The sequence below is a fragment of the Corythoichthys intestinalis genome, chromosome 4, assembly GCF_030265065.1.
Source record: "Corythoichthys intestinalis isolate RoL2023-P3 chromosome 4, ASM3026506v1, whole genome shotgun sequence".
Taxonomy (NCBI): domain Eukaryota; kingdom Metazoa; phylum Chordata; class Actinopteri; order Syngnathiformes; family Syngnathidae; genus Corythoichthys; species Corythoichthys intestinalis.
The window spans coordinates 19,316,032-19,333,091 of NC_080398.1; the positions used below are offsets into that span (position 1 = coordinate 19,316,032).

Genomic DNA, 17,060 nt, shown 5'->3' on the forward strand with positions numbered 1-17,060 from the left:
ACTGACTGGAAGCAAGACTTATATTCATATTAAGTCATATTATTGAAAAAAAAAAAATTTAAACAGCGGCAAACTTACAGTAGCAGAAAACTTTCACTTTTGTGCGCTGCAACATCAGACACCTCGTTGATTCAAATCCAAAATATACACTGCACTAACCCCTCTCGCCGCCATCTTTGTGCCTTCTGTTCTCAGCTACTCCTTCTACCCTTCCCGGCACTGGGCTGTACTTTCTTTTCTCTCAGAAAAACTCCCCTCTCATTTTTGGCAGTAAGCTTTTGCATGCATTCTCTATTAGCCCCCTCCCCTCACGCTCTCTTACTCTTTTTCTCTCCCTCTCTCTCCGTTGCTCTGAGTAGACCACACAGCTGAATGGTCAACTCAAATGTTATATTCCTGTTAATCACAACCATATTCCCTCTTGCGCTTCATTATTTTCTTCTTTTTCTACCTAAATCCATCCACCTCCATTCACAGTACTCGTCTCCCCTCCTCTTTTCCCTCAGTCATGGTAACACCGCGTCGGGAAACGGGGGAAACTTATTTTTGGAAAGGAGTGCAAATTCCTTCTCCTCCCATTGCTTCCTCTGAGTCAAGCAAGCTTTTCATTGACCCCATTGTAAGTGGACGTCTAATGTGACATTACAGCTAGTAACACACCCTAAAACAACATTCTCCCCACCAAAACAAACTCTTGGTTCAGCCTAAATTTGGACCCCTGCATGGTAAATGGTAAAGCCTTCAACCATCGTTCATAACTACACACTCATTATAAGGGACACATTCATTTCACAATAAAAAACAAACCAAGCATTCTTGCGTCTCTTATGACATCTACGTACTCCAGCGCCTTCAGAGGAGTAACGAAAACGTTTTTATTTACCCCCACCACCTCCACACACACACATCCCATAGCACCATCAACTCGAATCAGACAGAGGAGCTCAAATCAACATCAGTTCCAGTAAGAGACGTTACGTAAGACCTTTGGAAAGTATTTCCACTGCCAAACCCAGCTATGAAATTAGAATAAAGCTAACTGTTATACATCTTCATCAATGACCTTCTCATATGTTTCATAGAGCGGTACAGTATTAGCGTAGAATGGAGACCTTGGCCAACTGCTAATAGGGAAAAGTGGCACCAATGAGCTACTGACCCTGGTCCCCATGTTTATGTAAAATGCTTTGTTATATATTTATTAGGGGTGTGTATTGCCTCATATCTGGCGATTTTAACTTGTACATAAATATCAGTCTTTGAACTTGAAAATGATGAAGTTTCTTTCCACAGGAGTGCACTTTCACAAAGATGTTTATTTTTCAAAAGCTCATGGAGAAAACACTTACACATATTCTTTTGCCTATGTTTTAGAGCAGGGGTCCCCATCTGCTGGGCCGCGGACCGGTACCGGTCCGTGGCACATTTGCTACCGAGCCGCATAGAAATAATTTAATAACGACCGCATTCTGGCTGAATTAACCCTGTGCCCCTGCTTAACACACCAATATCCCTGTCTAATCTAGATATAATACTACAGGATAGATTAGAATGTCGTCATAGAAATCCATTGATTGGTCTGCTAGCAGTACATCTTGTTTGTGTATATAATATATCTATGTGCGCTTGTCCTCGATAATAACGTATTGCTAGGCCGCAGGCGCAGCACATTTGTTCCCGGAAATAATTAGCCCCCACCCGAGCGAAGATGACTGGAAAACAGACGTCTTTGGAGATATTTTTATGGCAGAAAGGGCACCTGACGAGCCTACAACCTCGAAGACCCACGAACGGCGAAGGAGTGGAATCGTGACCCGTTTGTGAATGAACCGAGTGATTCGAGCATGTCTGTGCAACAGGAAGATCAACTTGTAGAGATCGCAAATGACGGCGAGCTTATTAAATGTACATTGGAGACAACAACTCTGCCGAGGTTCTGGATTAAAGTCATTCTGGAATATCCTGACATCGCTACAAGAGCTTTGAAAACCTTGCTACAATTTCCAACATCGTATCTTTGTGAAGCGGGCTTCTTAATTAATGTTTGACGACAAGGTGAAGTCGTTAATGGTGAGAGCGGTGTGCAGTTGTTGAGTGCAGCTTACATGGCAGGATGTATCTGAGGAGAACTTTTCTACAAGTCCTTCCATGATCAAACATAAGTTAATATTCTTTTCTTTCAAGAAAGTTTGTAGTGTTTACTTTGGAATGGCTGCGTTTGCCCATTTTGCGGCTATCGTTAAAAATACGCGCATGCGCAGAACCACATCGTTGATATTTTTGATGGGATGCAAAATTTGTCAGAACACTGGTCCGTGAAAAAAAAGACCCAAATAACACCGGTCCGTGGTGCAAAAAAGGTTGGGGACCCCTGTTTTAGAGTGTCTTATGCTGCAGGCATTTTTACATGATATTGAGCTCCCACTAATGGGCTAACCTGGTGCCAACAAAATCAGAAAGTTTTCGTTGAGGAAAATGATTATATCTGCCTTCTCAGGTAGTAAGCGTGAGCGTTCTGGACAGATAGTGCCTCCTGCAGTGGAGAACACACGTTGAAGCTTAAACACACAAAAGCTGGTGGCTGGTGCTAACAGCAAAGTAGATAAATAAATGTCACGTATCACTAGTGAAGCACATGAAAAAATTACAACAAAAAAAACTAATGATGCATGTTGATACGATGGAATATTACGGCCAAACTAAAGAATTAAAAAATAAAAAAAGAGGACTACGGGATTAGTCGTACAATTGTTATGTGAAAGTCGCAAATATTAGCATTAGCATAAATTCTTCTATTGATTACAATTTGATGATCTTTTAATACTGTTGATTTTAACTGAGGCAGCAACGCGCTACGTAAAGTACGTAGCTGCTTATATAGCTACATTAGCCTAACGTAATGATACGACTTATTCTCATAATATTTCATTCATCCATCCATCCATCATCTACCCCTTAATCTCGGGTCGGGTCGCGGGGGCAGCAGAATACAGATGTAAAATATTGTTTTACTTACCTGGTTCAAACTGGTTAGAGGCCCGGCGCAACGCATCACATACGTGGCACTCAGCTAAGCACTACTCGCACTTGTATTCCATGAAGCCGGAGGGGTTTAATCATATTGGTCGTGCAGCCACCTTTGCATGATATAGCTGTGTTGCAAATACTGCACTCAGCTGACTGGTCATTTTTCTTTTTGAAGTTGAGCCAAACTTTTGAGCGCGGCCGCACAGTGACTACGATTGAAATCAAGTTGCAATGAACAAACATACGCTTCGTGTGTTTTCTTCTTAGTGGTGTTTGACAGCTTTGTTTTCCCTGTCAGTGGTCAGGGCATTGAAACTTGGAATCGAAATTTAAAAGTTTGAATGGTTCTGGGAGAACCGGTGTGTTAGTCCCGGATCCCATTAAAGCTCAATGCCCAACCCTAATCCCATACTACACTTGAAGACGATTATTGCGATATTTATATATCACTTTACAAAAAACAAATTAAAATGTACATAAAAGCATAGGCGGAATTTGACATTTGTGGGAGGGAGGGGCAAAACATGAAACAAGAAAAATTCCAAATCTCCATCTTGCCTCCTCAGGTGTAGTTTTGGCTCAGTAAAGCAAAGGACTGTCTCTAAGGTGCTAGTCACATGATCGGTTAAAAAAAAAAAAATGTTGAGCAATAATGAAAAACTTTGTAGGATTTTGTTGTTTGTTTTATTGCTTTAAAACTTTAAAGAACAACATTTTACCAGCCATGTCCTTATTTTAAATTCATATATAGAGGAAAGTCACGTATGTGCAATTACATTTTTTGGCCATGGAGCAGTGCCCCACCTACCTCTCCTCAATCTCCGCATTTGCATGAAAGTACATTTATATCAATTTATTCATGAAACCTGATCCAGCACTCAAGTAAAAATGTTTTTATGTTTGAACAGCATATGCTTTAATAATAACATGTTCTCTTTTTAGTGCAAACCTGCTTCAATGCAGGATTCTAAATACTTCATCCCTGTTTTTGCAGTCTAAGCCAAAATCAGCCCAAATTTCAGACTTATAAAAGGACTAATCTGAGCAACCACTAGACTAATGGCTATATTTTGACTTATTTTGAGGGGAAAATAAATTAACTCTTTTATATAAGATGCACACACTACTTTTCATTGTGTCAAAGTGTCATTTTGTCAGTGTTGTCCCATGAAAAGATATAAATATCTGCAGAAATGCGAGGCGTGTACTCACTTTTGTGATACACTGTATCTCAGAATCATTTTTTTAAACACCCCTAATAATTATGGCTAAAGCCGTGCAAACTGAGCACCAAAATGTTTGGTACCATTTAAAATTTTCTTACACAAATACAGTACAAAGATACAGAGTTGTGAAAAATTCAATCGCGGTATAGGTTTGAAACTTCCTTGCAATATCTTCCTTGCTTTGTTTGTGCATAATCACAAACACTACAATATGTGCAGTTTTAATAGACACTTAATGCTTTCACTTAGTTTATTCATTCCCAGTACATTACCGAATACAATTTAAGATATTATTTGTTTTTAAATGTTTGAATAATTTTGCACCGCCATATCTGTCAGAACTCCTTCAGCCTTACAGTCCAACCAGAACCCTCAGATCAGCTGACCACCTGCTTCTAGAAGTCCCAAGATCAAGGCTGAAGCTTAGGGGTGACCGTGCATTTGCAGTGATGGCGCCCAGGCTGTGGAACCAATTACCAATTACTATTAGACAGGCCCCTTCACTTACGGATTTTAAATCACGCCTTAAAACATTTTATTTTTCTTCAGCTTTTAATGTGCAATGACTGTTTATTTTATTTTTGTGTTTGTTTTATCTTTGAAAGTTAACTTATTTAGCTGTTTTATGGTATGTAAAGCACTTTGGTCTATTTGGCGGATTTTTTAAATGTGCTTTACAAATATGGTTGGTTGGTTGGGTTGGTTGGTTGGTTGATTGATTGATGTTCAAAAGTAAAACATGTGGTTATGGGGTTTATTTTAATAGGTGTGTTAATCAGTTTAAATGTTTTGAAAATGTGGAAGGAGTAAATTGCTGGTGCTTCACCGCAGGTGAATTCAGAAATAGCAGACCACACTTACTGTTCATATTACACTCTTATTCAAAAGCACAGCAAGTCCTCAAACTTAAGTGAAGTCCATTCTGCATGCGTATTACCGGTATTTCATACACTTCAGACTATTCCGCCCAAACATAACTTTAAATTATCCTAACATTGGACCGGCAGCTATTTCCTGTGACAGGATGATGGGTGGACCTGACACACAGAGTGAGCTTGGGCTCCTCGGCAGCGACGAGGCGACGATTAAATCATGATAATGGCCCCCCGACGTCTTTCCGGCATCCAATGGCGGTGGCGGCGTTATAATCATCAATAACGGCGAGCATCTGCCTGACAACAGCACCGGCGCGAGAGCTCAGCTGGATGTCAGGATGCTGTGTTAAAAAGCCTTAGGCGCCTCACCAACACATGCACATGAAAAACAGAAAAACGGTGACAAGTGCATCTCTATACCGCATGTGGCTAATTTTAGGATTCCTTGGCATTCCAATTAGTAATTGTGCCTAAATATATATGGGGACCTAACCAAATAAAACAAAAATAAACCAATTAGTACTACTTTTCCCTACTTAAACCCTGGTCCAATTAAACACTGGTTGTGACATACAGGTATTGTTACAAAAATCTGACATTCTTGCATACATGAAGAATTTATAGCTAGGGGCAATGAGCAACTTTTTGCTACCCAAAATTATACATACTTTGAGCCAAATATAGCCAGAGATACAGAATGATCACAGGTAGCCGATCGTTCAGTAAGGCAACTGGTAAGGTGCTTTATGGGATTTGTAGTTTGTGTGTCATCGAAGTTTAACATCGCACCATGAAAACGATTACGGCATTTTATGGAATCTGAGGAGGAGGCGTTTCCTTGCATGCTTTGCGGTTGTCCCAATTATCACACTTGTGTTACATACCTCTTTAAAGTGTTTATTTTGTACAGCATGATGTAAGAGATGAAGTGATATGATTTGTGGTTGTATACATTTAAATTATTCCTCTTTTGGTTGCTGTCAATTTGGCACCCTGTTAGTGCAATTAATGACTTTGTGGTCTCTTTCGATAACATACAATTATATGTGGTTTTGTCATATTTTAAGCAGGTGTTGCATAGAACAGCAAACCACAAATTGTTTGCAATATTTTAAGCATGCCACACAGGCCATTGTTTTCCTTACTTTTATTTAAGAAGTTGTCCAACCAGGGTATGGAGGTTTGAAATTCAATATAAATATGGGCTTTAATGTACTGTATCATTATGAGAGGTCTACTGATATGGAATTTTCAAATGCCGATGCCAATATCGATATATCAAAAAAATATTCAGCCGGTTGCCGTTTTTTTTTTTTTTTTTTTTTAAGTACCGGTATGTAGATTGTGAAAGGCAATTAAAAAAAATCTTCAACAGTTTTTATATTTACAATGATGATATGAGAGTTAAAGGATTAAATTGGTCTAGTGCTACCAAACCAACAAATGCAGCCTCTCTTTTTATGATTAGATACACTCAGCAACAACATTATGACAAGGATGCACTAAAGGACCCAAATGCTCGACAGTTCAATCCAAACAAAGATTTATTTTCCAGTTCATAAAGTTAAAAAAAAAAGGAAGTTAACAAAAATTCACAGCAATGGCTGGACATTAATCAACAAAAATTCACAGCAACAGCTGAACATCAATCAACTGAGTAGATTTCACTAGAAACAAAAAAGGCATTGGTTCAAAAACATGAATCGTTCTCAAAAAGGGGCTTACACAAGGACGTGGCGTAGGACGTGGCAGGATAGCAGACAAACCGACACTGGGCAAGGTTACAAGCAGGCTATTTATACAGAGGATCCCAGGTGGACAGAATCAACCTGATTGGCAAGCGCAGGAAGTAAAGTTAACTCAAATGAGGCACGCCACTACCAAAATAAAAGAAATCTGACATGATCCAACACAAAACATTAACAAGACTGCCGAGACATGACACATTATTTCAAATAATTAAACACACCAGGATGTCACGACGAGATCTAAACAAGTGAGAGTTTCAGAGGATGCTCGCAAGAGGTGTGCGAAATTTCTGATTCTTAGATTATTCGATTTGGCCGTGGAAGATTCGCGAACGATTCACAAACATCCTGGCTGCATCCAAACCTTTTCCGATTATTGAAATATGCCAAATAACGCGGAACTAAACTTGAGTATTTTATTTCATGTTTTGAACTGTTGTTAACTTGATACTGAAATAGTGGTTTATTTAAGCATGAGGGGATTTTTGTACAATTTTTGTAACGAATGTACGAAACATTAAAAGCAGCTAATAGCGGGGGGGGCATCAATAATCGATTTATAATCGAATCGTAGCCTCTGGATCGTAATTGTAATTGAATCGTTCGGTGCCCCAAGATTCCCACCTCTAACGCTTGCCATGCTAAAGCTAATGGTAAGGCAAATGCTACGCTAATGCTACGAGTTACATTAAGAGTGTAAGGATCACGCAGTAGACACCTTTAAAGGCTAAAACAACATTGCATATTCTTTCATGCAAGATAAAAAAAAAAACATTCTTACAATATTTACAAAACAGGCAAGCCTGCAGGTTTCCATAGCTGCCTGCCTTCAAGCTGCTGTAGGGTCCTTCCAGGGTCCTACCGTCAGTCAGCAGCAGCCACAGTTGGCCACACAGATGCCAGATCAAAATCTTTTTTTATCAGCTTATTTCTTATGCTATGTGCTTCGGTTGGTAACAGTTTGCACTGTCTCTAACGTTTAAAAGATGTAGGTATTTTCCCATAGTTGTAAAAGTCAAGTGTACAAAAGCAGAACCTTTCAGGGACTAACCCAGTGACAAGCAACATTAGCTACGTTACTGTCCCCCCAGTGGTTAATTATTGGTTTCAAATGTACTTTTCTCATAACCAGAAGGTCAATGGTACTCTAAATCTACATTAATGTAACCACCAAACCATAGAGCACTCTTAATGACCCCTATGGACACAATTTTGATTTTTTCGCTCTGTAGTGCCACTATTGAGGAGTGGCATCGTGAATGGGAGAAAAAACACAGAATTGGGGCTGTGGCATGAGATATGAATGTTATTCTGTATCCAAACTCCAAAACCTCAGTTTTAAACAAATCTTTCTATCTCTAATCTCTATCTATCAGTTGATTAAAATTCTATGACTCTGTCCTCTATATAATCTTTTTTGTTTAGTCTGTCTGTAAACTTAACTAAAGGTTCATCTCTTCATTTTTTTGGAAGAATTGCTCACTATCTGCTAAACTGCTACTTGTTGTGTAACTGTTTAGTGTCAAAATCTGGTGCTTGTATCTTAAGATTGTGGTCACTCTAAAACAAAAATCAGACAAATGACATCTAATGTCTTGGAAAAACTCGTAAGTCAGGTCAGTTTTACTACAAGGGAGCACTTCTTTAGTCAGATTGGTTAAGTGGTGTTGGTGTCGTACCATTGAAGCAATGTTTCAAAGACATAAATACAGTATTGACCACTTGAGTGAGTGTGATTATTAGAGCTGGGAATCTTTGGGCACCTAACGATTCGATTACGATTCAGAGGCTCCGATTCGATTATAAAACGATTATTGATGCACCCCCCTCCTTTTTTTTTTTTTTTTTTTTTTTTTTAAATGTTTTGTACATTAGTTCCAAAATTGTTCAAAAATCCTCTCAGGCTAAACCAAACTACTATTTCAGTATCAAGTTAACATATAACAGTAAACAAATATACAAATATAACAGTAAATAAAAAAAAACTCCAGTCCCCATTCTCTATCAGCAGTTTAAAACTACATTCAATTAATGTTGTGAATCTACTGTTACAGTTGTTAAAATTGCTCCCGTTATTCCATAATTTCCCTTCTATTTTTGTCAAAGTTTTAACACTATTTCATCATTTAAACATAGATTCAAGACAAGATTCTGCCGATTTAGGAGTATTTTAGATAAAAAGTTAATTAGGTTCGCTACAACAGAGCCTTCTAGAGCGGTCTACTGCTTTAAGATGGCGGATGTTTACTTACGCCGGAAAGTCTGTCATTTCGCATGTCTGTTCAATAATACATGGTCTAACACTGATGTCATCTATTTTGCATCTAGTTCTACATATATATGATATCTACTGTAGCCGTATGTTTGCTAGCAACTGGGCGTTCTTTGTAGCGGCTTTCAGCCGCAGTCAGGTATGATTGTTTTTTTTTTTTTTATCTGGCGGCATGAGTTAACATGATATTTACTCTCGGTCCGTTCCTCATTGCGTCCCAAAGACCGTGCTGACTGTGTTTTACTTCCGCTTTACCTGGTATAATTCAATAATCGGAATTTGGATATTTGGAATCGTTCTCGAATCTTCCACGGCCGAAACGCGAATAATCTAAGAATCGGAAATTTTGCACGCCTCTAGTAATTATATTCAAATTTATATGACAATAAAAATGTTTTTTTGTTTTGTATACATGTTGAGTGTTGAATTGCGTGACAAGTTTTTGTAGGGTGTCTTGACTGAGAAATGGCAGATATCATCAATGTCTTTTTGACGTATTATTGAACTAATCTGTGGTTGATAAAATATGTAGTAGAAAGCTTTTTAACATTCATTTAAATTGTATATGGTGTTTAATTCTATGTTTAATATAATGGAAATTACTACCTTTTTTGCTTTTGATTCTGTCCTGATTAGAGTCCAGGGTTTTCCCCTGTGTTTTATAAGCCTGGCATGAAGCCAAGCTTTTCTTGCCAGGCTAAAACAATGCTACAAAAGAAATTATAAAAAAGAATAAATATTTTAACCATGTCTGGCGATACGTCTGAAAGCGCAATGTTCGATATGACAGGATAGAAACATGAACATTGCCATTACACTTAGTAGCATTATATACCGTACTTTTTGTTTCTTAAAACTGTATTTCAAGATTTAATTTTAAGCCTTTAAAATGGTGTTTATTAAAGATGTGACTAAAAATTCAGCACCGAAAACTTTTGAAAATAGCTAAAACTGTATTTTCGGTTAAGAGATGAAAAGTTTACCACCGAATAGTGTGAAGAACTGTAGTACTCAAGTGATGATGCAATCAAAACATGGCGAAAAGCAACACTACTGGCTTGCAGCCAATATGTCAGCGGTTTGGAAATATTTTGAGGTATCAAATAAATAAATAAATTATTAAATGAAGGAAAACAAACTTGCTTCATTGCTTCAACATGGTCGTTCTAAAGTTGTTCTGCAAGTCGCCGTTTAATCCGGCTGGGAGCGACTTAGCTCTGCTTCGTCGCCGCTAGGAGTCGGCCCACTCGCCTGGCTCTCGATCGATTCCACTCGTTGCACAAGAAAACAGCTAATCTTATTTTAGGGAGTACAAGAGACTGTAATAGCCTTGTAAAGAGCTTTACTAGTTTCAGCGAGAACGAAATAGTTTTTTGTTGTTGTTGTGAACTGCAGTTCCACACAAATGTACATCGAGATTTTATTTAGCCTAGCAACTGGAGGCATGAGACCCATTTTTCGAGTGTCCCAAACTTCCAAGAAAGCGCATTTACCAAGGTTTCATTGGCCGTGACATCCACTGAACTGAACAGAATACTACAACGACAGCGGCACCTCTGCTATAGGACGCATTCAGAGTTTGCCACAAAATGCTCATTGCGCCCTCCCAATGTGTTTCAGAATCGGCACCTTTCAAACAAAATTTCTTGTAAGAAGGGACAATATTGTCTTTCCGCCTGACCATGCAAAATAAATAAATAAATAGATAAATAAAAGGCCAAGGCAAAGGGCATTCATCGGAAAATAATGAAATAAAATTATATTTAAAACAAAAAAACAAAAAGGAAAGAAAAAAGTTATTGTACACATGTGTATTATTGGGCCTTTGGTTTTTTTTGGCCAAGTGTTTCCAATGTTCGTTTTTGGCCAAGAATTTTGATTTTGGTTCAAGTCACATTCCTATCGGCATCAATACTCTTGGACTAGACATGTGCTGATTACCAGTTTCAAGGTATACCGTGGTATGAAAACTTCAAGGTTTCAAATTTTTCGTCATATCATCCCTACTGTATTAGCAATTTTTCATGTCCCAAAAATGCATGGAGAAATCCCTCGCTTGCAGCTGCAAAGCTCAACCCTTCCCCGCCGTTTGCTGCTCAGTGTCAGTGAGTCAGCTGTGCTACACAATGGCTGGAGAAGGTGAAACTCCTGAACTTTTTTCCTCATCGAAGAAAACGAAATCGCTGGTACAGGAATACTTCGGCTAAAGAAAAGTTAGACGGCCGCAGCTTAGAGGAGGAAGGCCAACCAACATGTAAAACATGTTTGCAAAGGGTGGCTACCGAGGAGGCAATAACTCCAATATGATTTCGCATTTATACAAAATTAAATGTTCGTAAACACTGTTACGAACTTTTCCCACCAACTACAAGAGTTAACTCCAACGTGTTTAATGTGTCTAGCGATGGTGGAACATGTGGATTTTTTTTCTCTCTGGCAACTGTCTGTGTTGAGAAAGAGTGTGTGTATAATGTAAACATGATACGAGTCATACACACGTGCTTTTTATGGAAAATAATTCAATTATTTTTGTTCTGATGGTAATAATGTTGAGCTGTGGCTGTGGGTTTAGGCTCACCTAAAGGACTGCATTTATTTTAATTTCATTTTGATTTTTTAAATTTAATATTATACTTATGTTACAATTTGCTAATATGTTTTAAAAATTAAAAATCATTTTCAATGGAAAAAAAAGTTTTTTTTTCAAACCCCAGATATCTCAAAGTAGTAAACATTTTAGAGCTGTAATTGCAATACCGTGAAACCGTGATATTTTGGCTTAAAGTGCGTACGACAGGATAAAAAAAAAAAAGTCTTAAATAGCATTATTATGTAAATTAGAACCATATTTTGAGACGATTCAACTATATACAACAATTTGGAAAGCGCAGGGCTCTAGCATCCCCAACAGGAGAATGACGTCGGCAGGGTCATGGTTCCAGCTAATTTAGAAATCAGCCCATTAAGGGGGAATTATTCAGAACGAGGAAATTGCGGCGAAGAGAGCCGCAAAAGGTCATTGTTTCAGTCTCTCTACTCCAATATTTTTAAAGGATATTCTTTTTATCCAAGTATTTTTCCCCAATTGCTAAATAAATGGTATGGTCATGACGAATAACAGTCTTGTGCTAAATGGAATATGAAATAATAAAATGCACTTATTCAGTTCGACATGGCAAAATTACTCTATAACGGTCAAAACTGTCGACTTCACCTTTACTGTCACACCTCCCGAACGATATTTCATGCCACCGTAGTTAGTCAGCTTTTGTAATTTCCCTGCCCCGGCTTCGGAGAATGTAAGCAAACCAAGAGGCGTGAAAGCTAGCCAACATGCAAACCCGAACTGAGTGACATCTGAAAGTCTTATTTTCGCTTTTTGAAGCCAAAAAAAAAAATCACACAAAACTAGGCCAGATTATTTCACACGGCGGCGGGGTCGTCGATTGACTTCCCCAATCAGCAACCCACCCAGCGGCGAGCAAGTTACAGCTCGTTCCCCTGCTGCGGACAGGAGAGCTCGCCGGGGAAGCAGCTGGAGAGTACCGCCAGACAAACCGGCCGACGTCGGAGGAGCGCATAGCTGCCACATGGTCAACACGAATATGGCGTAAAATAATGCTTTACTACTCGGCGAAGACGCAAACAGTGATGGAGCGGCGTGCAGGCAACTTTTCTACATGTCCGTCCATGATCCAACGTAATAGTCCTTTAAGTTTGTTATCACTGTTTTCGCTGCCATTTTTAACACAAAGTTGCCATTTCTGATGGGGTTGAAAATTTGACAGAACACCGGGCACACGAAGACTGCAATAAGCAGAGTATAGAGGGGGGTGTGCAAACAAGTCGCCAGTCGTCGGCCGAGTGGCATTCTCGGTGGACAATCAGCCACAAAATGCAAGCCACCTCCGTATTAAAACGTGTGCCATGATCCCAGTATTTGACATAGGGCTGGGCGATATGGCCTTAAGTACGTATCACGGTAAATTGAGCAGATTGAACATAGCCGAACAACACAGAGTCATTGCGGGATGAAAAGACTGTTTTCTTGTTTTGTTAAATTACCAAATTTACCGATGTGGTAAAAATTACGTCGGTCATCGTGAAGAATTTCGGTAACAGTAAATTTTCGGTACACCGCCCGGCTCTAATTTGACACAATACAAAACACAAGGTTTACTCACTTCCTCGTAAGTCCAATAGTCGCACAGTAGTAGGGCTTGTTTTGGCCAATATCCGCGGTGAATGGGAACCTTTTGAAACCCAAAAAGGCTCACACGCATCTCCCTGGTTCAGCAACAATTTTCTGCAGCCGTTTGGCTGGGGTGATGCGAAAAATATACAAATTAATCCGCGAAATCATGCTTAATCCGCAGTCCATCTGCATGCTGTAAAGCGATGCTGTATTGTGAGATGCTGACCCGGGTGGCGTCACATTCACATCCGTCCTAAACCTGAGACTGAAGCCGGAAGTAACTCATTTTTATGGCACGGAATTAAAAAATTGAATATCTAAAACGATCACTTCCACACGCATCCAAGCGGTCCATTTCATTCAGGAGCATAAAACACCACGTGAAACATGAAATGAACATGCTTTTTGGTGTCATACGCACTTTGAGGTTGTCATACCGTCAGAATAGCCTGTGACTTGGACCCGAACGAAAAACTAATTGAGATCTGTTTTGGTTCCCGAACCTTAGTTTGGAAACCACTAACTCCACATAGCCAAGCCGCGGTACCAATGAAGGTACCTTCCAATACTTATTTTCTGAGTGTTACGACACATTGGCGTATCCTTGGTATGTCAGGCGTACAGTGTGTACCCAGATGGCAGCTGCGTAGGCTCGCTGACATTTCCACTCGAGCTACTTCCAGTGTGGGCAGCGGGGTGTTGCCGCACTATCCTGTCAGTGTCACCGGAGAGCGTCCACGCACAAAAATCACAACACACGCCTGAGTGGCACACAACGACAACACACACACGTGTAGTTTTTATCTTCGACATACCCACACGGAAGTGAGAGCAAAAATGGGCCACCTTGTTTATGTGCTTTCCAGTGGCAACAGCAGCGTGCAAACGCAGGACACTCGGCAACAAGGGATAAAATTAGCGCAAAGTGCACACTCGCGATGCTGCGTGGCGCTAAAAGGCCCACGCAGCGTAGCCGTGACAATCTGGAATAAAAGCCACGCAGGCTACTTACCTTCCGAACCCCGGAGCAAGCAAACTGCGTGGAAGACGCGGGAGGTTAAGGTGTTGCTATACGGATCTTTTCCCGCCTCCGCCGCACGGTGTTGTATCGCCACCTCCGCCCACTCGTGTGGCAATTCACTGCTCCCCTCGCGTGAATGACGTGGCGTGGCCGTGGATTAGACGAGTAAAAAGGTTAGAACAACACAGCTCCTATGGAGCGAGCGTCAGTACATTGGCGGGAGTGTTTTCATAATCATACAGTGGCTAGTTCCCAGCCCGCCGTTAGGGGGCGCACTGGTATGCCCTTCGCCCAATAGCTGTCTTTTTCATGTCTTTTTCTGAGTCACTTCTCGGCCTGAAAAAGTTACGTCGTTTCCCGCCAGTCAGATGAGTCGCGTTGTTTTCCACGGTCCGTGAACGCGTCATCAACGTGGATTTGTGTGCGGGGGAGGAATGAGGAAGGGAGGGAAGCAGTGAACACAGAAGCGTTGCCCTTCAGCAAAAACGACAAGAGGGAGGGAGTTTTATTAAAACGTAACGTAATATTTGGGATGGGCAAATCTGAGTTCAAGGGACGCATTTGAATTTTACAGCGGACAAATGGCATATAAGCAAAAAAAAAAAAAAAAAAAATCACAAAGAATTATGTCAGTATTTTTCTTCTTTGAAATATGTGAAGGGGAAAAATACTTTGAAACTGTAGGATTGTTGAGGAATTTGACTTGCCTAATAGACCCTAAAATTCTTCTTTTACTTTTATTATTATTACTTGTATTTTTTCTAAATATTTTTCTTTTCTCTCTATCTTATTTTTAACTTACAGTAATATGTGATTGTAGATTCTGATGTTGTATTCATGATTATCCCTCAGGCTTGTCTGTTACGTTTAGTTGTTTCAAATTGTTTTAACAATGCACCATGCCACTTATGTTGTATTGTTTGTGTGGTTGTATAATAAAAAACATAAAAATAAAAAATGGTATACTAGCAATTAGGGCTGTCCCAAACGACTAATTTCCTCCCGATTATTCAGCCGACTATTTTTACGATTAGTCGACTAATCTAATTTTTTTTTTTTTTTTTACTACTTTAATAATGACATTTTTGTTGAAGCTTATTTATTCACAAAAACATTTTGGAACACCTACATTCTTTATTAACGTATAAATAAATAACATTAAATCAATAATTAATAATAATAATAAATCAATAATAAATCACAAACAATAAGGTCAAATGGTGCTAGCATTAACTAGTGCAAAAAAAAAAAAAAAAAAAACGGAAACACTGAGACTTCACCTCTTTAACAGGAGTCAAAACAATTCTCACTCTTTATGTGGTATGTCATTGTCTATATTGTAGTAAATGTTAAAATGAATTGCAATGTCCCGGACAACCATTTTCAGAATACTTTGTGTGAGTTCAGATGCTTTTTCTGGTGTGCATTCCGCATTTTTGGGGGAGGGGAAAAACTGTTCAACTTTTGTTTGTTTTAACCTGAAAATAGATAAAGTAGAGGGCACACTGAAATATTACCACAACTATTTTGAATGAGAGGCACACATACTCAATGTAACAAAAATTAAGTATATAGTATTAATTTTATAGTATACTATATGTATATACACAATGATATTTTAAATTATAAAGTGACTAACATTAGTGCAGCCATGGATTACAGTAAGCAGGCCAGTGCTGTTTCCATACATATTATTATAATATGTAGTATATACAGGATATATGAATATACATATTGTTTTTCCCCCCCAAGTGGGAGCTTCCATGATCCTAATAAATTTAATAATAATAAAATATATATATAATTATACATACATTAATAATTTTATTAAATAAAAATGCACATTGTAACGACGCACATACAGGTAACTTCCATTTTTAAAAATCGTGAGAAAGTTGTATGGACTTAGAATCCGCTAGCTTGTTGTTTCTTGTCGTCTTGGAAAATTATACTTGGGTGACGGCGCTTCAAGTGTTCGTTCATAGCCGACGTGCTACCGTGGTATGCGAGCTCAGCTTAGCAAAGAGTACACACAGTGGCACCCTCCATATTTTCCTTGAAACTATTCCTGTCAGGAATGAGCTGGCAGGCAGGTGGTGTGGACCCAAATGCAGGGAAACAAAAAAAGGCAGCAAGGCAGGGAACTCAAAAAACGTTTTAATTATAACTAACCAAAGGCACAAAGTACAAACAAAAGGACTGGGGATCAAAAAGGCAAGGTTCAAACAAAACTTACTTTACCGGAGGGACTAATACACGAGGGCTTGGACAGGACTTCAACTTTGACGCAGACACTGACATTGACAATGACGCAACAAGGAGTGACAAGAAACTGGGTCATTATATACACACACGCAGACAAGGGGTAACGAGACGAGGAACAGCTGGGTAACACAGGTGGATGCAGATTGCAGGATACACTGGGAGAACACACACAGGTGAAAGCAATGGGCAATCACAGGGACAAGTCACACTAGGAGAAAACAAACACAAAACCTAACAATTCCAGACTCTGGCTATTCTGGTCCGCTTTTTTGGCTTTATGCCACTTTCATGTGTCACCAATTCTGCCATTTTTGATAAATGGCGGTGTTTTCAACTCCTCGCCATAGTGAGGAGTGAACCGGCGATTCACTTGGCTCGTTGTCGTCGGTTCGGCCCATGTCCTCCTCAGGAAAGCGGCGACGTGCATAAAA

At 39.4% G+C, this 17,060-nt stretch overlaps 1 protein-coding gene across 4 annotated transcripts in view; it reads right to left on the minus strand.

Annotated features, from left to right (window-relative positions):
• LOC130914986 (histone-lysine N-methyltransferase ASH1L-like) overlaps nt 1-14,739 on the minus strand; it is a 48,390-nt gene extending 33,651 nt beyond the window's left edge. For 2 of the 4 annotated variants that reach the window (XR_009063036.1, XM_057834607.1), the window contains exon 1: nt 14,356-14,739. The gene's annotated coding sequence lies outside the window, so the exon portion shown is untranslated. The other 2 variants (XM_057834609.1, XM_057834610.1) reach the window with 2 other exon arrangements.
• Nucleotides 14,740-17,060: the final 2,321 nt, after the last annotated feature.